At 42.6% G+C, this 18,639-nt stretch overlaps 1 protein-coding gene and 1 pseudogene across 1 annotated transcript in view; both read left to right on the forward strand.

Annotated features, from left to right (window-relative positions):
• Window positions 1-18,639, forward strand: part of SNX24 (sorting nexin 24) — a 156,509-nt gene that overhangs the window by 14,675 nt on the left and 123,195 nt on the right. The gene's annotated exons all lie outside the window — the stretch shown is intronic.
• On the forward strand, window positions 16,902-18,129 carry LOC109379006 (probable tubulin polyglutamylase TTLL1 pseudogene; annotated as a pseudogene).

Raw genomic sequence — 18,639 nt, forward strand, 5'->3', positions numbered from 1 at the left:
CTGCCACTTTTCACTTTGGGGTGGTGCCTGCATGTGGTGCAGGCCCAAGTCTTCCTCTGTCAGCTGACTGAAGGGCACTCCCCATGAGGCCATTAGTAGGCAGGCTGGGAGAGAAGGTAGTGCAGCAGGAGTGGGAACCCTGGGCATTTGGGCCTCCTCTTTCACTTACATGTGCCTTTCGGGCCTGCTTGGGCCTGATCGTGTGTATACCACTTTCACTGATCATGAAATGTTGCTGTGCACACTCAACTTTATAGCTTGGTGAGTCAGGTAATACCCAGTTCATGGCAGACAGCTCAGATTTCGTGGTAACTTGGCCCATGGTTAAGTTTTCCATTTCTAGCAAGGCCCAGTAGCAGGCCAAGAGCTGTTTCTCAAAAGAGTAGCTCCCAACAGCAGTTAGAGTCCCGGCCCGAGCTGAGCACCGCTGAGCTGCCAACTGGTAGCAGGATGGCTCAGCTAAAGAAAAAAAAAAAAAAAAAAAAGGCAAAACAAAAAAGAAACAGTTTGTAAAAGAGTAGTTCCCCACAGAGGATGACAGGGCTTTGTTCCCAAATCCTAAGGGCCTGTGCTGTGATTCACCTGCAGGGATCTGCCAAGGGCTCCAAACAGCATCCCTACCTGGCACTGTCCAGCAGATCCCACTGATTGGATCTGCTGCACCAAGTGGCAGAGCAGCTTGTACATCAGCCTGGGCCTGTTGCAGAGCCTTGTCTTGTTCTGAGCTCAACTCGAAAGAAACGAGCAGCTTTTCAGGTTACTCAGTGAACGGGCTGGAGTAACACACACGGAATATGTTGCCTCAAAATCAAGAGGTCCGTCACATTTTAGAGGGCAGTCTGCTTTACTCAGTCTACAGGTTTAAGTATTAATTTCTTCCAAAAAACACTTCCACAGAAACACCCAGAATGTTTGACCAAATATCTGGACATCCCCATGGTAAAAATAACCATCACGCTTCCTTCCAAAAGTGAAATATATATGCGTACTTCATTCATAAATAAATATTTTAATATTTTTCTCCCTTTTGTTTTAGTTCAGATGAGTATAATATGTGAAAACAAGCCATTATATTTTACCATCTCATATTTATTTAAAACTATGTTTAGTCCGTCCTGCAGTTGGAAGGTTTTTTCTTCTGATGCACACCATGGAAAACGTGTGTCTCCGTTTTTAAAAAGTGGCCATAGTGCAGGGAGTGAAAGTTTGTAGAAAAGGTCGGTTTTCCTTGTTTATTATTAGTGAACAATTAGATCTCGTTGTCAGTAAAAATTGATGGCTGCGGCTTCCAAACTATTGAGCCTGTGCTAATAAATGCAACAGTTGTTCATAATTTGGTGGTAAATGACCTTTAAATGTAGACGTTTACAGAGGCTGCCCTTGGGGAACAATTTAACTTCCAAATGACACCCATGAGTACTTGTTATCATTTAAATATGCTTCCTTTTGTCAATAACAGAATAACAAATACTGGTTAGATTTCTAATGTTGATTCAGATACCAGGAAACCTGCTGAATAAATTAGTGTACATTTGATTTATATTGACCAAAATTTTTTCCATTGCCATGTTACAGGTCAAGGTGACATGCATTTAAATGCACTGCAGAGCAGAGGTCATGTTTGACTGACATGAATGCTTACAGTGTTTTTAATTAACTTCTAAATATTATCCTAAAATTCCCTCTCAAGTACCAGTTATTAGGAAGAGGATTGAAATGAATTTAGGACATTAGTGGAGACCTTACTTTAAAAGTCGATACTGTTGATTGTTCCCATAAAAATTATTGGAGTAAATTATTGCTGCACTTTATCTTATAATCTGTATGGAAATCAGATCTGCTTTTTCCATTTTGGAGTCCGAATTCATTGTCTGTGGTTTTCCATTGATAGTTTTGCAGAAATAATGTAACATAGCATTGAGAAAGGCAAAGTAATGAAGAAAGTCTTACCCAGTAGGAAGTGCTTTATCAAGCAAATGCATTTTCTTAATGTTATGAACTTTTTCATTGATGTTGATGTGTGTATACGAAGGAGGGTGGTTTGCAGGTGAAGATGTGGATTAAATTTGTCAGCCATTCATTAGTAGTCCAGAGTAGTATAGGTTTTAGGGACGCTTTAATCAACACCTGATTTGCCCTTTGAAAGAATATCTTTACAACGAATGCTGCTTCTTGTATGCATTAAAATTGTTGGATAAAAAAAGCATTTTGCTTTCCGTGTAGAATTTTTCTCATTTATGCCCCATGTAAGAAGGTTTACGTAACTCAAAAGTTTAGAACTGAAATGTTTAGAACAAAGATTTTTATTCTTCTCAACCATGGAGCTCTTTGTTATCAATCAAAAAGTGTGCTTTGGGTATTCAGGATAACCTGCTGAGCTGCATGTAAAGAAAAGGCAGCCCAAAGCTCTGCTACTTTTCAACTTTCCATGTGAACTGTTGTTGATGTAAACAGAGCTACCTTCCAGAGCAAAAAAAGCGCATCAACTCTACCCGCTTCTAGTGCAAGGTATCATTCTTAGATGTCAGTTTAGCTTCAGCCACACTCTGGTTCCTTAGCCTGTAGCTTCGTGCCTGGTTTTCACATCCCTAAAATAGCATTGACCCCATATGGTCCACGAGTGCAAAAGAAGTGGCAATGTTGAAAATGCTAAGAGAGAAGAGGAAGTGGAGATAATACAATTGAAAGTGGTGAGAGAATGACAAATATGTGCATAGGAGATGAATCATTCACTAGTGGGAATGATTCTGAAGGACAGAGGGAAGGTCATGCAGCATTTCTCGTCAGTGGACATGCACTTAAGTGACTGATAAATGGAAACTTTGGGGTGTCAGCATCAACTTCGGTGCCTGATACCAAGGGAATTTGAGAAAATGACTAATGGTTGATGTGACGGTGCTGCTGGTGAATGGCGCATTGGAACACTGTGCAAATGAGGACTTGGTCTCCTAGTGCAGATAACGAGCTGCTAAAGCTGTGATGCTCTGCCATGGCTGCACATGGGAATTACCTGGAGGTCTTGAAACTGCCAATGCCTGGATCCCACCCTCAGAAAGCCTGATGATTCTGGGGTATGGGTTGAGCATCAGAATTTTTACAAGGTCCCTGGCTGATTCCAATAAGCAGTCAAAATTGAGAACTGAGATAAAGACGTCCCCACGATGCTTGTGGAGATCATTAAAGCGAGTAACTTGCACCAACACATCAGTTGTTCTGTGGAGTGATTAAAATTACAGATTTTCATGCTCGCTCTAGTCTCAGAGATTCTCATGTCACTGGGGCCCAGGCTTGGTAATGGTTTAAAGCTCTCCCAGTGATTTTAAGTTTTAGCTAAGCCTGCAAACTATGGAAAGTAGGTGTACCCTGTTTTGAAAAAGATGCCCTGTAGAGGGGATGAAACACAGCTTTAAAGGACTGGGGCACAATCTGATTCAGCAAAAGCGCCTTTAGAACTGAGCATTGAAACCGTGCTGGATTCTTTGGATTCATAAACAAATGAACTTCTGAAAAGCTTTTCTGACGTCACCCAGTTTGAGGAACTTCTAAGGAGCGTCATTACTAAGCTTTGGAGTCAGACAGACTTGGCTCCACATTCTTGCTTTGGGAACTTGTGCAAGTCATCAATTTCCCTGAACCTAATTTCTCTAGAATGAATATCTCCGTTTTTTTCACAAGGACCCAATTTAAGTACTGAGCACATAGCAAGACGTCCCCATGTGTTTTAATTAAATTTTGCCAGTAGGAGTTAATATGTCATGTATTTTACCTTCCTTTCATCTAGAATGATTTTTTTTCTTTTTTTCTCACCTTTGAATAATCCCATGTTTAACTCACTACTTTAAATGAATTCTTTTTAGAAAGCAATGTCAAAAGATCCTTGCAGTGTTTTCCAATTAGAGAATGACATCTAAAGGGTACTAATTACTTCTTGTAAGAACAAATGAAGAACGTTGATTATGTGGTTAAACAACCAATTGTTGGCAACTGCTCTTTATTGATCACAGTGCTTAGATGAAATTCCAGTTGCTTTATTTTTGCTTTCTAGGCTCCTAACAGTGTTCTCAGGTAAAACCTTGGTTTCCTGCTTTCTCCAGATAAGAGTAGTAGGTCTTTTGAGAAGAGGCCAGACCACCAAAGCTAGGTTTGTAAGTGTTTTATTTTTGTGTATGGCTCTAGCCTGGCAGTGGGGGCAGGGCCAGTTCCCATCCAGACCTGTTTTTTGTGTGCTTTCCTCCCAGCAGAAGTAGAACTTTGACTCCTGATGTATCAGGGTTCAGATTTAGCCGGTTCAGATGAGGCCAGCTCTAACGAATGCCATTTTAACTCAGAGTGTTCTTTTTGAAGCTGTTAGTTGAGACAGGTGTGCTCCTTTGGTGAGTGCTGGGCCTAAAAAGTTCTATGGTGCTCATCTATCTGTGACCCAGAGGATTCTGACTGCCTGGCTGGAGTGGCTGACAGTCTGTTTAAGGGGAAGTTTAGCTTAGACTTTCTGTGATGTGCTGTGAGCATGTTTGCATACTGGGTGCCAGGTAGGGCCTGAAGAGGGGGCTAGCTGGGAGAGCCAGGCAGAGGTACCAAGCAGGAGCTGTAAGAGAGGCCAGTGGATGAGGGCTGGGGGAAGGTACAGAGATGCGGCGTGTGCGGAACAATTTTGTCAGCTGCAATATTTACTTGCATTCATTTATTCAACTGATAGTTCTTGAAAGCCTGCAGTGTACGAGGCACTGTATTGGGCCCTTGGGGTCTTTCCAAGACCCTCAAGACATTCCAGATTTCCCTCTCAAAGTGATTCTTTGTATTTGTGAACACAGTGTCCACGAGAGCTGTAGTTAAGTCAACTTCCTGTATTGCTTCGTGGAGAACTGAACATATAAATACAGTTCTGTTAACAAGCTTAAATATGACTAAACTGTTAACCTTAGTCTCCTGATCTTTAACATAGGTTGACAATAGTACCTAACCCGTAAGCTCATTCCTGAGATAAAATGATAGACTGCGCATGAAATGCCTGGCAAGATGTTTGCCTCAGTGTATAGTTAGCTCAGTAGGTATATACCGGGTGCTATTCTTAGGCTTCTCTCTGCCTTCACAGCCTGGGTTCAGCCTCTCCCCTGGAGGCCAGGTATAAAGAATACAGCCAGAAAGCTAATGCGAGAGACAGGAAGGCAGCCGGAAAGGGGTCTCTCAGCAGGTCTCTTTGTTGCCTAACATATTGGGGAACCAGTGGGGGGATGTGCAATAGGTGAGGTCAAGTGCAGAGGAAAATTGATGCATACCGTTGGGTGCTGGCCAGCGTTGGCACGTTTTACTTGTTGGGATACTGGACCACGCAGCATTAGAGCCACTTCTTATGAATCAGGAAGAATTGGGGTTATGTTTCTCTCATAAACTGGGCTTCTTTGGAGGGGAAGTAGCAATGCGGTTCAAGAGTGGGCTTTGGAGTTGATGACACCTGGTCACTTCCTCACCGGGTTTTTAATGGTCTAGTGATGTATGCTTTGAGCCCCCTTAATGGTGTACGAGTAACTGCTTCATAAAAACAGGAAGGCCGGCCAAGTGGCTCAGTTGGTTAAGAGCTCGCTCAAGAGTGCGAGCTCTGAGCAACAGGGTCGCTGGTTCGATGCCCGAGCTGAGCTGCTGCTGAGCTGCCAACAGGTGGCAGGATGGCTCAGCTAAAAAAAAAAAAAAAAACAATAGGGATTTTAACTAAATGAAATAATTGGCGTAAAGTCCTTAACATATAGTGGGTTCTATAGTAGTTAGTGTTGGCATTTGTTTCTAAAATTTTAAATCTTTATATTGGATTTATAGAGAATTCTCTGAGTTAGGTATGTGTAGGATTTCTCATTTGAGTACAGTTGATGCCATAGACTCCTCTCTAGTTGCTTCGCTTTACTACCAACACAAAACAGAAACAACAGAAATCATGCCTTTCAAGTAAACATTTGATAGAAATCCCAGTATGGCAAAGGGATTTGAGGTTCATGAAGTAGAATTAGAGTTTGACCTGTGTTTATTTTATTCATGAACTGTATAGAATTGTTTCTTGTGTCCAGTAGACACACTCTATCAAAACTGATTGATTAATGATATAGTTTTAACAAAAGAAAAATACAGTGCCATGAAAAAAGATGACTCAGCACTCCAGAGAGCTTGCATATTAAGACTTAATTTTTATGGGGAAAAAGTACATAAGTCTTATAGATTGCCCAGGCAAATATGCACTTCTTAAGAAGTTTTCCTTTAATACTTTGCCACCATTTGCTTGAGGCTTATGCAGTCCAGAAGGAGTGTAACAGAGCAGAAGGTGCCTGGGCTTGAAGGTAAACCAAAACCAGACCTGGATTCTCACCTGGGCATGCCTCCTCACACCTCGGTCTCCTCACTTGTACGATGGAACAATGCTAGCACCAAGAGCTGTGAGGGCAAAAATGCAATTGAGATAATAAATGAAAAGCACCTAGTACAGTGCAAGGAATGTACTAAAGACAGTTGCTGTTGCAATCCTGGATCAAAAGAGCAGGAGGAGAATGGCAGGCTCTCTTTATTGCAAGCTGGGCACAAGAAGCACTCTTTTTGCCTCAGCGTGTGTCATCTGTGCCTCTGGGCTGGGCGGCCCAATCTCTTGCTCAGTGCCACCTGCCCAGGGGCCCGAACTCTCTTGGATTGACACTGCACAGGAGGCAGGGCATGCCAGTTGTGCTCTGGCAATGGTGAGGGAGCCTGCTGTGAGTCCGGTGCTGTGAGAGACCTTTCTGCTGTGCAGAGTTATCCTTGACTGGACCAAAGTGCCAGTAGCTGCAGGGACCAGGGTCCTGCTTCAGCCATTTGGGTCCCAAGGCCTTGCTTCTTTCTGCCTGAGTGGTCTGGGGGAGGGGGATGGGCATGCTGGTGCATGATGGGATGTTCCTGGGCGTGCAGGCGATTTGGAAGTAATATTTGAAATGTGCCCAATTCATTGGGGGTTTATTTAGGCAACAAAAGAGAGTTTTCCAGTATTGTCATTAATACTGGAGGGGAACTTAAAACAGAAACTCATTGTAAGCTTAAATGTCAAGTAAATGTGTTGTCAAAATATAGGAAACACTTTCTCCATAAAGAAAGGTATATGGAACCAGAAGTGCCAGGAATTGGCTTATTAAATAACAATGGTTAAAGATGATTTAAAACTGTGTGTGTGGATGTGTGTGTGTGTGTTTAATGTTAGATTATGTGAAAGGTGGACATACACAGTCCTTTTGTTACAAGTTTTTGCTGATTTGGCTTTCCAAGGCCTATGCAGGAGTCCTTCATTGTATAATGGAGGAGTATGGACTGTGAATTTCCCTCCAGAAATTCTTGTGGGCCATTTTGTATGTAAGTCTTTATAAGCTTCCACTGTTTTTTTTCATGTGATATGCAGACCGTTCTTAAATGAATATAGGTAGGCACTAGGTTCTTAAGTTGGCTGTAGTGCTGTCATTTTGAAAGTGTATATTTATTTTACAATTTTTTAGATTTGGAGGGTTTTGTTTTTAAAAAAAACATTTACTTTATGTTAGAGATTTATTCATTTTCATTGGTTTATAAAAATGAAGACATAACTGGTTTTTGATAGCCCCTCAGCATATTTTGAACTGCCCACTTAATATATTTGTAACATTGTATGATAGTTAATTTTAAGATTTTAAGAGATAGTTCCATAAAAGATGGATGGAGATTATTAAAGATTGGTGCCATTTAACCTCTTTGCTCTTACTCTAGCATGCAAAGGAAGCAGAGCATTTATCCATTATAAAGTCGCATAATTAATTAATGTAACTTAATAAATCAAGTCTTTGAATGCCTGCTTGGTGCCAGCTGCAGGTAAATGACAACTGTAACCCATGATTTGAGAACCTCAAGGAGCTTGCACTTTAGCTCTGCACCAACCGACAGTACCCACAAAGCAATAATGAATGCTTTATGGTAATCCATAGCAAAATAGGAAATTGTACTGAATGGAGATTTGGAGAATGAGATCAGTGAGGAGTGAAGTACCTGAAAGAATTCCTGCAAGAAATTGTGCTCAAGTAGGATTCAGATAAGCAGATGGAAAGGATAGGCCCTTTGTGAAGGAACCCACTCCCCCAAAAGATGGAGAGATGTAAATGAGCATTACATGACGGAGGATGAGAGCGGTGTCCAGTGTGCAATGGAGGGTAGGGAATGGAGGTATTTTGGATACAAGGGGCAGGGCCAAATTGCAGAGGTCCCTGTGGAGGAATGATTGCCTTTGTTCTGTTTGCTCCTGGAGGGTGGACAGTGACCAGTGTTGAAGGTGTCAGAGCCCATTCCACTTTTGATCAGGAGAGGAAAAGGAGGGCACATACTAGTAGGTGGAATGTCTGAGTTGCTTTGAGGGGAGGGTGCAGAGGAGAAAATGCCCATCACTGGCATCAGGTAAGGGTGGGATCGGAAACTCTGAAATGTGATCATTTTGTGCAGAAACCAACAGGGCGGTGTAGCATGTTTCAGAACAGCAAAGTGACCTGATAACGGGGAAATCGTGTTGATTAAACTTAGCTTGGTGTGCAGAAGGTTTCCAAAGGAGGTTGATTGGAGTCGTCTGTGGGACTGTTGCTGTGGCCCCAGCTGGACTAGGGGGACGGAGAGATGACCAGGATGAAGGTCTGGACTGGCACAGAGGCATAGAATGGACATGAGAGATTCTAAACAGAATGTCAGGGGGCTTTAGAAACTGTCTGGAATTGACAGCTAAAAGAAAAGGATGGATAAAAAATAAGAGTTAGTGTTTCCTATCTCATCTCTACTTACCTCTCCACTTGACATTCTCTGCCCTCCATGCCTGAACTGCTCCCCCATCCCTCAGTTGCTGGAGGATTGGGGTTCCCATGCCTCTGAGTCTCATGTTCTTCAGCCTGCAGGATGCCTGTCCTGCCCCCCACTCCCCTTCCCAAAGTTGGCTAGCTTTGGTGTCCCTTCCTGAACTAGTCTCGTTTCACTTCCTCCTAGTAGCCAATGGTGAGATTTTTCACTTTTGCCTAAGAGTTTTCTTCCTACTCCCTCATCTTCAAGTCTATAAGCCAAAGAGTAACTGTCTCCCATGGAAAACCTCAGGCCATGCTCTGAAAGGCGGCAGCCTCACTGTCTGGCTTGCCATTCTGTTCAGATGATGCTTGAGACTCTACCTGATTCTGGCTTTTCTTGGACAGGAAAGGTGGGGAAAGGGGGGCCATACAACAGAATGATGGCTAACCAGGGAGGACCCCTGAATGGCACAGCTGCAGAGAGCCACATCTGCCTTGAGCTTTAAAAGAATTCCTAGAGAATGAGAACATCCTACTTGGGACCAGGGTTGGGAGAATGGGGTGGGGTGGGGGTTGGTACCACTTCCGTTTTTGTTCACAGAACGCGATAAATAGATTTCTTGGCTCCCTTCCCAAGTTCCTGGTTGGTGTTCAGTTCATTTGAAGTGTGTGGGTAGGAGAGGTCCTGTGTGTGGTCAGGGGACCCAGTGGTGTTCTAGAGGTCAAGAGAACGAGGTGAAGAAAGGGCCTGTGGAGATGCTGAGGAACCTCTCAGAAGCGGTTTCATCAGGATGAGGTGGAGGAAGGTGGGGCGGGGGGGAGATGGAAGTCAGATTGCAGTGAATTAAGGAAGTTGGACAGAAAGTGAGGAGAAACGAGTGTGGACCCTGCCAGATGCTTTGACCATGAAAGGAGGGAGAGATCATAGCAGCAAGGAGGGAAAGCAGGGTCAGGTCAAGGCTTTTGCTAAATCAGGACACAAAGTGGGAATGCAGCTTCCTGGGAGGCAGAGGGCTGTGCTTGGAGTTGCTTTTCTTATCAGTTGATAGATTTGTGCTGATAATTCAGCGAGATAAAGTTTGGGATTAAGGGATGATTTTCAAGCAGCAGTGTCCCATAGAAATATGATGCGAGCCACATAGGAATTTAAAATTCTCTAGTAGCTATATTTAAAAAAGTAAAAAAGAAACAGATACTATGAATTATATTTTATTTAGCCCAATACATCCAAAATATTATTTCAATGTGTCATCAATATGAAAATTGTGATTTTTTTTTTATATTGTATTTTGTAGTAATTCTTTGAAACCTGGTGTGTTTTTACTCTTACAGGACACCTCCTCTTGGACTAGCCACATTTATTTATTTATTTATTCATTTATTTATTATTTTTTTTTTAGTTTATTTATTTTTAGCTGAGCCATCCTGCTACCTGTTGGCAGCTCAGCGGCTGCTCAGCTCGGGCTGGGCATCGAACCGCTGTTGCTCAGAGCTCAAACTCTTGAGCGAGCTCTTAACCAACTGAGCCACTCAGCCGGCCCCTATTTTTTTATTATTATTATTTTTTTAGCTGAGCCATCCTGCCACCTGTTGGCAGCTCAGCGGCTGCTCAGCCTGGGCCAGGAATCGAACCGCTGTTGCTCAGAGCTCAAACTCTTGAGCGAGCTCTTAACCAACTGAGCCACTCGGCCGGCCCAGGACTAGCCACATTTAAATGCCCAATAGCAGCACGTGGCATATTGGACAGCTGCCATATTGGACATGGCAGACTGAGAGGAAAGGAGAGGGCTCAGGGTACAGAGAAATCTGTAGTGAGGCAGGTATAAGGGTATCCACTTTGGGGAGCTGAAATCCCAAGTTTTAGCTTCTTTAGCTACCGTTGAGAAGTTCATGTCACTGTTATTTGTCTGTGCTGTCACCGTGTACCCTCCATTTTGCTTTTGGCTCAGAAGAGGTGTATTGTGCTTGTGGTGGACCCAGCCTTAAGTAGATGGAGCTGGAAGCAGTTATTCAAGGGGCCTCAAGTCACTCTTGGGGCTCAGTTTCCAGCTCTACCACTTATTAGCTGTGAGTCACTAAGCAAGTCACTTTACTTTCTGTGCCTCAGTTTCCTGATCTCTAAAATGGGGATCGGAATAACACATGTCATTATATGAAATTCTACAGTTATGTCATAGGGCTGTTCCAAAAATTAAATGTGGAGGGCTGACTCACAGTTAAGATGTAACAAATTTTAAACAATGTTTTCGATTACTTTGAGTTCATGTTAATCATCGTAGATTTTTTTTAAAAACCTTTTCTAGGGACTAGAATTTAGGAAATGTTATTTGAGGTTGGAGTCTAAACAAAAAACGGCTCCTTCAATCTTGTGTTTTTCTTTGGAAAAGTATGAAAACATAAAGTTTTACATTTACTAAATTAAAATATGTGGAGCAGTAATTAATATATTATTCTTAGGAGCCACCATAGGATACGTGAAACTCTTTAAAATCTTTCAAAAATGGAAGCGCAAACTTGAATTCGAAAACTCTGGTAATTCTGGAAGCGTGCCGCTGACATAAGGCAGTTTGATTCTGATTGCATCCCATGTTGGAAAACCTTTTTCTCATTATGAATATCTGAGTAGACAGGCTGTTAGGATGGAGCTGAGGGTGGGGAGCAGGGGAAGTAGAAACCATGTATAAGCTTCTGCGCATGTGTCCTTTATCTGTCAGTCAATGTCCCATTTATCAAATGAGCTTTTACAATAACCAGATAGCTGGAGCACCACCCTAAGTAAGGATGCAGGAACCCGCGTGCCTGCTTATGTCCAGCTCAACCCTTCTGACTGAGCCCAAAGTTGGAAAATGGGCCTGATAAAAATGTTTAAGTCTGCAGGGCCTCGTTTTATTTATCATATCAGAAAAGAACAATGTTTTGTTGTGTTGTGGTCAAAATAGAAGCCGACCTTGCTTGTTCACAAAAGCTCAAATCCTGGAGATAAGGGGGGCAAAATAATAGAGTACAATGGAAAGAGTAGAGTGTAATTATTTGTAGCTTGTCAAGTAGAGCCCTTTCAAGCCCCAAGTGATTCAAATCTGGGAACTCTGCACAATTCTGTAAACGAACCACAACCAACATCAGAGAAATCTCCCCTGGCCCGCAGACAGTGCTGAAATTGCATCAGTTTGTCATGCACTGAGCATGCCAGCCTCACACAATATCATTTGGTTGCAAATGGGCCTGCCCCCAAAGCCCTGAAACACATTCTGTGGTATCTGACTCTTGGCCTGCGATTTGTCATGTCGCTGCTGCTATCAGTGTACAGTAATTTTAATAGATTCTGATGGTTTCCTGGTAGAAACACAGGATGCATCTGGTTTGGGCCTAGGACATGGGAAAGGCTTTTCTGGCTGAAGACAACAGAAGTGTGGGCAGAAAAACTGGAGATTCATTTTATTTCATTAAAAATTGGTTTTAGCTGATAGGGTTGTATTTTCTGAATTAAGGGAAAAAAAATTGCCCCGTGCCATTTAATAGCAATGAAACATATTGCTTGTTTTTATCTTTCAAGTAGTTACCTCTGTAGAAATGTATTGCTGGCACCACTCTCAACTTTTAGAAGTCACAGCTCTAAGTATGGAATCAGTCAAATGCAGTAGTTTACTTAGCCTCTTGCTACTCAAAATGTGGTCCATGGATCAGCAGCATTGGTGGGAGCTTGTGAGAAATGCAGGTTCTCAGGCCCCACCCCAGACCTACCAGAATCAGAGTCTGCATTTGATCCCCAGAGATACCCATTAAGAAGCTGAGAACCTCAGGGCTAGAACAGAGGCTTAGTCCGAGAGACCTGTATTCAAACTCCATCTCTGTGACTTAGTATGTTTGACTTTGGGCAACTCAGTCAATGTGCTAAACTTCAGAGTCCTCGTCTATAGAGTGGGGATCATATAACTACATCACATGGTTATTTTGAGGATTAAATAAAATTATGGATGCATAGAGACATAAATATCTCTATCTATATACCTCTATCTATATATACAGTGTCTGACATAGAGAAAGCATACAATAAACGGAAGACATATAGTGTGGTACCTTCATGGACTTTTACTTAAGGGCCTTAAAATTTGTCCCGTTGTGAAATAATGCACTGCAAATAATTCCCACAATACAGGGATTATGAAATTTAGAGATGAACTGTAGCTGACAATGGCAGCAGTTAGTGTCCCTTCCCCATAATCACCTATCTTATTAACCTCTGTCGCACAGATTATTCTGTCATGATTTAGAGTCTGTGGGGGAGCCATGGGCAATGCTGGCTTCCTAGAGAGGTGTATAAAATGCCTCCTCTGACTCCTGGCGCCTGGGCTGGGTACTACCTCAGTGGTGACCAGTGCCTGGTTCCAGAGCCTCCCCGTGGCTCCTGGCCTCCTGGCCCTGGCCCACCATGGAGGAAGCCCCGCCCTCATCCCTATGCCCTGTGTTCAGATCCTGCTGGGGGTGCTGGCGGCAGTGTTCCCAAAACCTCCTGATTGTCACAGGTGGGGTGCAGGCACTTTTTCCTAGTGTGGACCTGTGGAAAAAATAACGGAGACAAAAATGAACAGCCTGGTATAAAACAACATTTTGTTTTTCCTTGGAAAACAGTATTATTCCCTCCCTCCCTTTCTCTCTCTCTCTCTCTCTCTCTCTCTCTCTCTCTCTCNTCTCTCTCTCTCTCTCTCTCTCTCTCTCTCTCTCTCTCTCTCTCTCTCACTCTTTTTCCCCCACATAATTATTCGCTCAACTTCTGTGTGTAAATGTGAAAATTTCAGCTCACTGGCTTTTATAATTGTGAACCAGACCATAAAACTTTAGTTAATTAAGTCACCCAAATATACAATTTATTTCCATATCTGGATCACTTAAAGAAATGAGAGTGGGAGGGTATATGGTGAGAAATGGGAGTGGGCGAGGAATTGGGGAAAACTGGGCAGAGAGACAGAGGGATGGGGTGTAGGACGGGATGGAGCAGATCAAGGGGAGAGGACAGAGAAAGGAGAATGGAGTACAGAGCAGGGAAGTGTGGAGACCGAGAGGAGGATTGTTCATTGTCAGCTAACTAGCTCATTAGTGTTGCACAAGGTAGGAGGTGACTGTCCTTCAACACGGGTTCCCAACCTTGAAATTGCATGTAAAATCTTGCACATATGTGTAGGTTTCCACAGAGGTCTTCAGCTTTGTAAATCTGTGACCCCCAAGTAAAGTTGTGAATCATTTACTTCAAATCACAACTCGAAATGACCTTTCTGCCAAAGCTGAAAATGTTCGCTGTTGTATTTCTATATATTTAAGGTTTTCCTTTTTGTTAACTTATTAATATAATAATGTCTTCCTGTAATTGTTATATATGGTTAGTAGCTAGTTAAATCTCTTGCTGGGTCTTGAAATGAACAATGGCCTTTCTAAATATTACCATTGCATTTCAAATGCAATGGTAATATTTAGAATTTTCTTTTCAAATCTTGTCCTTAATTTTGGTTATGTGGTGTATCACATTAATTGATTTGTGGATAACGAACCAACCTTGCATCCCAGGAATAAACCACCCTTGATCATGGTGCATGATCTCTCTGATAAATTGCCGAATTCAGTTTGGTAATATGTTGTCAAATTTTGAACTGACTTGATTAATTGGTGGCTTTAGTGATGGTTAGTTTCTGCCATAACTCTATGAACTTCTATTAATGTTAGTGCATTACATTAAAGTGTTATGTATCCAGTAAGCTTTCAGAACTGTCAGAAATACATTACTCAAGATTGTCACATCATTGATTCTTACTTTAGAACTTTGCTTGGATGGATTGATATATATGTTTTCTATGGTAATCTCATTGGTCTGTAGAGGAATGAGATTTAGTGTCAGTATTAATGAACACTATTTGATTTATTCAATGGAATATGTAAGCATCCATTTTAACCTATGAAATTAGAATTTGGAAGTCTCATATGTGAAACATTTTTTCTAATTTTTCCTTGAATTCCTATAGGAATAAGTTGGTCTGACGTGAATTCTGGATCTTCTCTACTTATTGCTATATTGAATTAGCTTCAGTTTTTTTTTTAATCTGACAAAACATGTCAGACAATTAATTTCTCTCAATAAACTCTGTACCCAATATTACAGCCCCAACCTAAGTTGACTCACTTTAAACTTTAATAATGGAGAATATAAAGTGCGTCAGGTGAAGATTAAGAGAAAGGCTCTGACCATAGAAGTGGGGATGGCAGATTGAATAACAGGTATCACAGAGTCGGGAAGCTGTGTGGTTACCAAGGGTAGAGAGTGTCTTTCTTCCTAAGGGTCTGTGTTCAGACCTAACGGTCTGAAGGTACGCAGCCTCTCTGAATGGGGTAGGTAAAGACTTATGCCCAGCTTCTTAGAAAAATGCATCCACTTCAGAAAGTGTACCAGGCTGGCACATATGTTCTAGAAAATTCATTGGCTATTTCAGAGGCGTGTGTTTGTGGAAAAGGACATGTGTGTTTGGAATGAGATGGGTTTATGAAGTTGAGAAGTGAACAGGGCAAACAGTTCAGTTTCTTAAAAGCACAAGTGAAGGGCTGGCCTTGAATAGGGGGAGGAGCTCCCTCCCCCTGTGAGGATGAATGGAGGAAAAGGGGCTGGATTTATAGGGCTGCATAGGGGTGTGTGAGTACCCAGCCCCTTGTGCTGGAACGCTCCTCATTTTTCTTGTGTGTTGTTTCTTTCCTGCTTGTCTTCCTGCCTCTTCTCCTTGGGTTTATTCTCTGTGTTCCATCTGGAGCCGACACCTGTTGCTCACAGCCTGGCCTAAAGCATCCAGTGCCCCGCCCCCCCCAGGCCCCTCCTGTTCCAGAGCCCCCCCCACCACCACCTCTAGGCTTGGAATCCCCTGCAGCGTCTCCCACCTTTTGTGTCATTCTCTTTTGTGCGTTCTCTGAAAATTGTAGTTTTCTCCTTCCTCCTTTAGAATGTCTTATTCTCTGTACCAGCTGTTGGTTTACTGTTAGCAGCCATTCTTGTATTCTAATATGAACACAGATTTCTTATTTTCAAATATTTTTCTAAGGTCATTTCTAGGAACTTGGGGCAGGAGGGAGAGCCTGCAGCCAGCCTCTACTCAGCTCCCCAGCTTAACCCTGTACCAAGCAGCCCCTCCTTTCCTTTGGACCCTGACTTTCATGGATGAGTACGAAGTTAAGGAACCAGTGGATTTGGGATAAGGATAGAGGTTAGGAGGATTCTGGGTTTGGGAAAAGTAAGGGCAAATGGAATTAGGTGTAGAGTGTTCTTGAGTACTGGGAGGAAGTTCAGAGCATGTGGTTGGTCTCAGAAGAATCGGCAATATGGTTGTAGGTAAGAGAGAGACCGAGGAGACACTAAAGCTTCATGGTGATAGCTTATACTTGACTTACAGTAGAAGACTAAAGATATTTAATTCATTATTGACACTGGGAAAGCATTAACTTTTAGCAATTAATTTGCAAATTCATATGCAGTACTTCGTAGAAGAAAATTAATGTGAGCTTTAATAAAGTTGTCCATTTACTTTGATTAGTAATGCATTTCCATCATCTTAATTTGTGTTTTCTGTTTATTAGGCTTCGATCCTGCCTCTTTCTCTCCTTTCCTGTCTTCTATTAGATGGCTAGCTTTCTTTTTCTCTCCTTTGTGTGTACTTCTCCAGCTGTTTTGGAAGCTATAAATTGTAGAATTTTTAATATTAAAATGTTAACATTTATTCTTTGCTAAATATATTTCTAATAACATTTAAAATTACTCATTACTTTTTTTCTTTTGCCTGAGCAAGGCGAGAACCTTAGCACACCTTAACTACTGTATTCTCCCACCACCCCGTTTTCCTTTTTATGGGAGTGAGAGGATCTAGAATTTCTTTTTTCCTTCCTTTCCTTTTTTTCTTTTTTGAGTAAGGAAAGTTTTATTGATCAATTGATTAAGAGGCACCAACCAAGAAGATGGGAAACCTAATCCTCAAATCCATCTTAAGAAAATACAGAGTTGGCTGCAGTGGGTCTGGAAGTGGTGGCCTGGCCCGGTGCTGGGCTGCCCTGCGCTCCTCTGTGCTGTGCTCGTTGGAGGGAGTGACAGGAAAACGATCTGATATCAGGTAAGAACCCGAGGCAAAAGTCAGTGAAACTGAAAGAGAAATTGGACGTTGCTGTTGGTTCCTTAGTGCCTCTGGATATGGCAGGAAAAGTGAAATGGATCACTGATCCTGAGAAGTCAGTGGTAATAAATAACTTTGAAAAGAGAGAATGGGTCCAGGTGACAGAAAATGAGGACTGGAATTTTTCCTGGATGAGCATGCAAACCATCTGAAATGGCTTTAGTGTCGAAACTGGCTGTTGGCTCTCAGACAGTCATAAGTCAACCATTTTCCAAACCATTATGAACTAACCTGGAGGGATCTGATGGTGAAGAATATGAAAAGATACAGGAAAGAGCTGGAGAAAGAAGGGAGTCCTCTGGCAGAAAAAGATGAGAATGGAAAATACCTCGACCTGGACTTTGTCCCATTTACCTACACGCTGTCTGCCGACTGCATCCCCTGTATAGAGGAGTTCAGGAAAAGCCCCTCCAGCACCTGGATCCTGAAACCTTGTGGCAAAGCAGAGGACAAGGGCATCTTTCTGATCAAAAAGCGCTTGTAATTCAAAAAGTGGTCCTGGGACAGCAAAACATCTTCGTTCGCGTCTTAATTAATCCACTAAGGAAGTCTGCGTGATGTCTCTCTATATTAATAGCCCATCACTAGTCGGCGGGAGGAAGTTCGACATGTGCCTCTGTGTCCTGGTGTCCATGTACTGCCCGCTGCACTGTTACATATGTGTATATAAGCTTGTTCTGTTGCATCTGCACAGTAACGGACACCCCCAGCACCAGCAAGCTGGGCAGCATGTTTGTTCATCTCACCAACGTTGCCATTTAAAAACATGGGGAAGACTGCAGTCACATGGATGGGGGCAAGTGGACTGGGAACAACCTGCGGCTCTACCTAGAGAGCTCCCGAGGCAAGGAGGTGACCCGCAAGCTGTTTGAGGAGACCCAGTGGATCATCATGCAGTCGCTGAAGGCCATGGTGATGGGATGAACAATGACAAATGCTGCTTTGAGTGCTACGGCCATGACATCCTCCTAGAGGATAAGCTGAAGCCCTGGCTGATGGAGGTTAATGCGTCGCCATCGCTTACCTTCAGCACCACCAATGATCAAACCCTTAAGTGTAACCTGATTAATGACACCCTCAATATTGCAGTCCCTAATGGCAAAATTACAGATTGTAAATGAAACAAGTTGCCCCCAAAGGAATTATGAAATTGTGTAAGTTTACGTATGGTTGTGCTGTCATCCTCGTGTGTCTCGGACTGAGGGGTGCCAAGGCCCAACTTGGATTTTCTGGGTATATGTGGACTTGCTTTATGTGGGCAGAGTATTTCATTTATTAATGATGTTATGATGAGTTTCCTACAAATCTCTGATAAAGAATATATACTGCCCTTATCTCCTCAAGCCCCAAAGAGAATTCCTCTAATGCTTAACATGTCTATATGCAAGACAAAGCAGAAGCTATTAGCCTGAAGGCCATGGGAATAAAGCAGGTTTGAACAAGGTGGAGTCTGAGAGAACAATTATTGCATTCTGTTACAATTCTCCCGGGATCTAGAATTTTTGTTCAGTTTTTAAAAATTATTTTAACAGGGGCCGGCCGAGTGGCACAATGGTTAAGAACTGACTTGGGATGCCAGAGGGCCCCGGTTCGGATCCCACATATGAGGGCCAGTGACACTGCCCTCCACAGCTAAGATGCTGAACAACAGCTCAACC

Source organism: Hipposideros armiger, unplaced genomic scaffold, assembly GCF_001890085.2.
Source record: "Hipposideros armiger isolate ML-2016 unplaced genomic scaffold, ASM189008v1 scaffold_21, whole genome shotgun sequence".
NCBI lineage: Eukaryota > Metazoa > Chordata > Mammalia > Chiroptera > Hipposideridae > Hipposideros > Hipposideros armiger.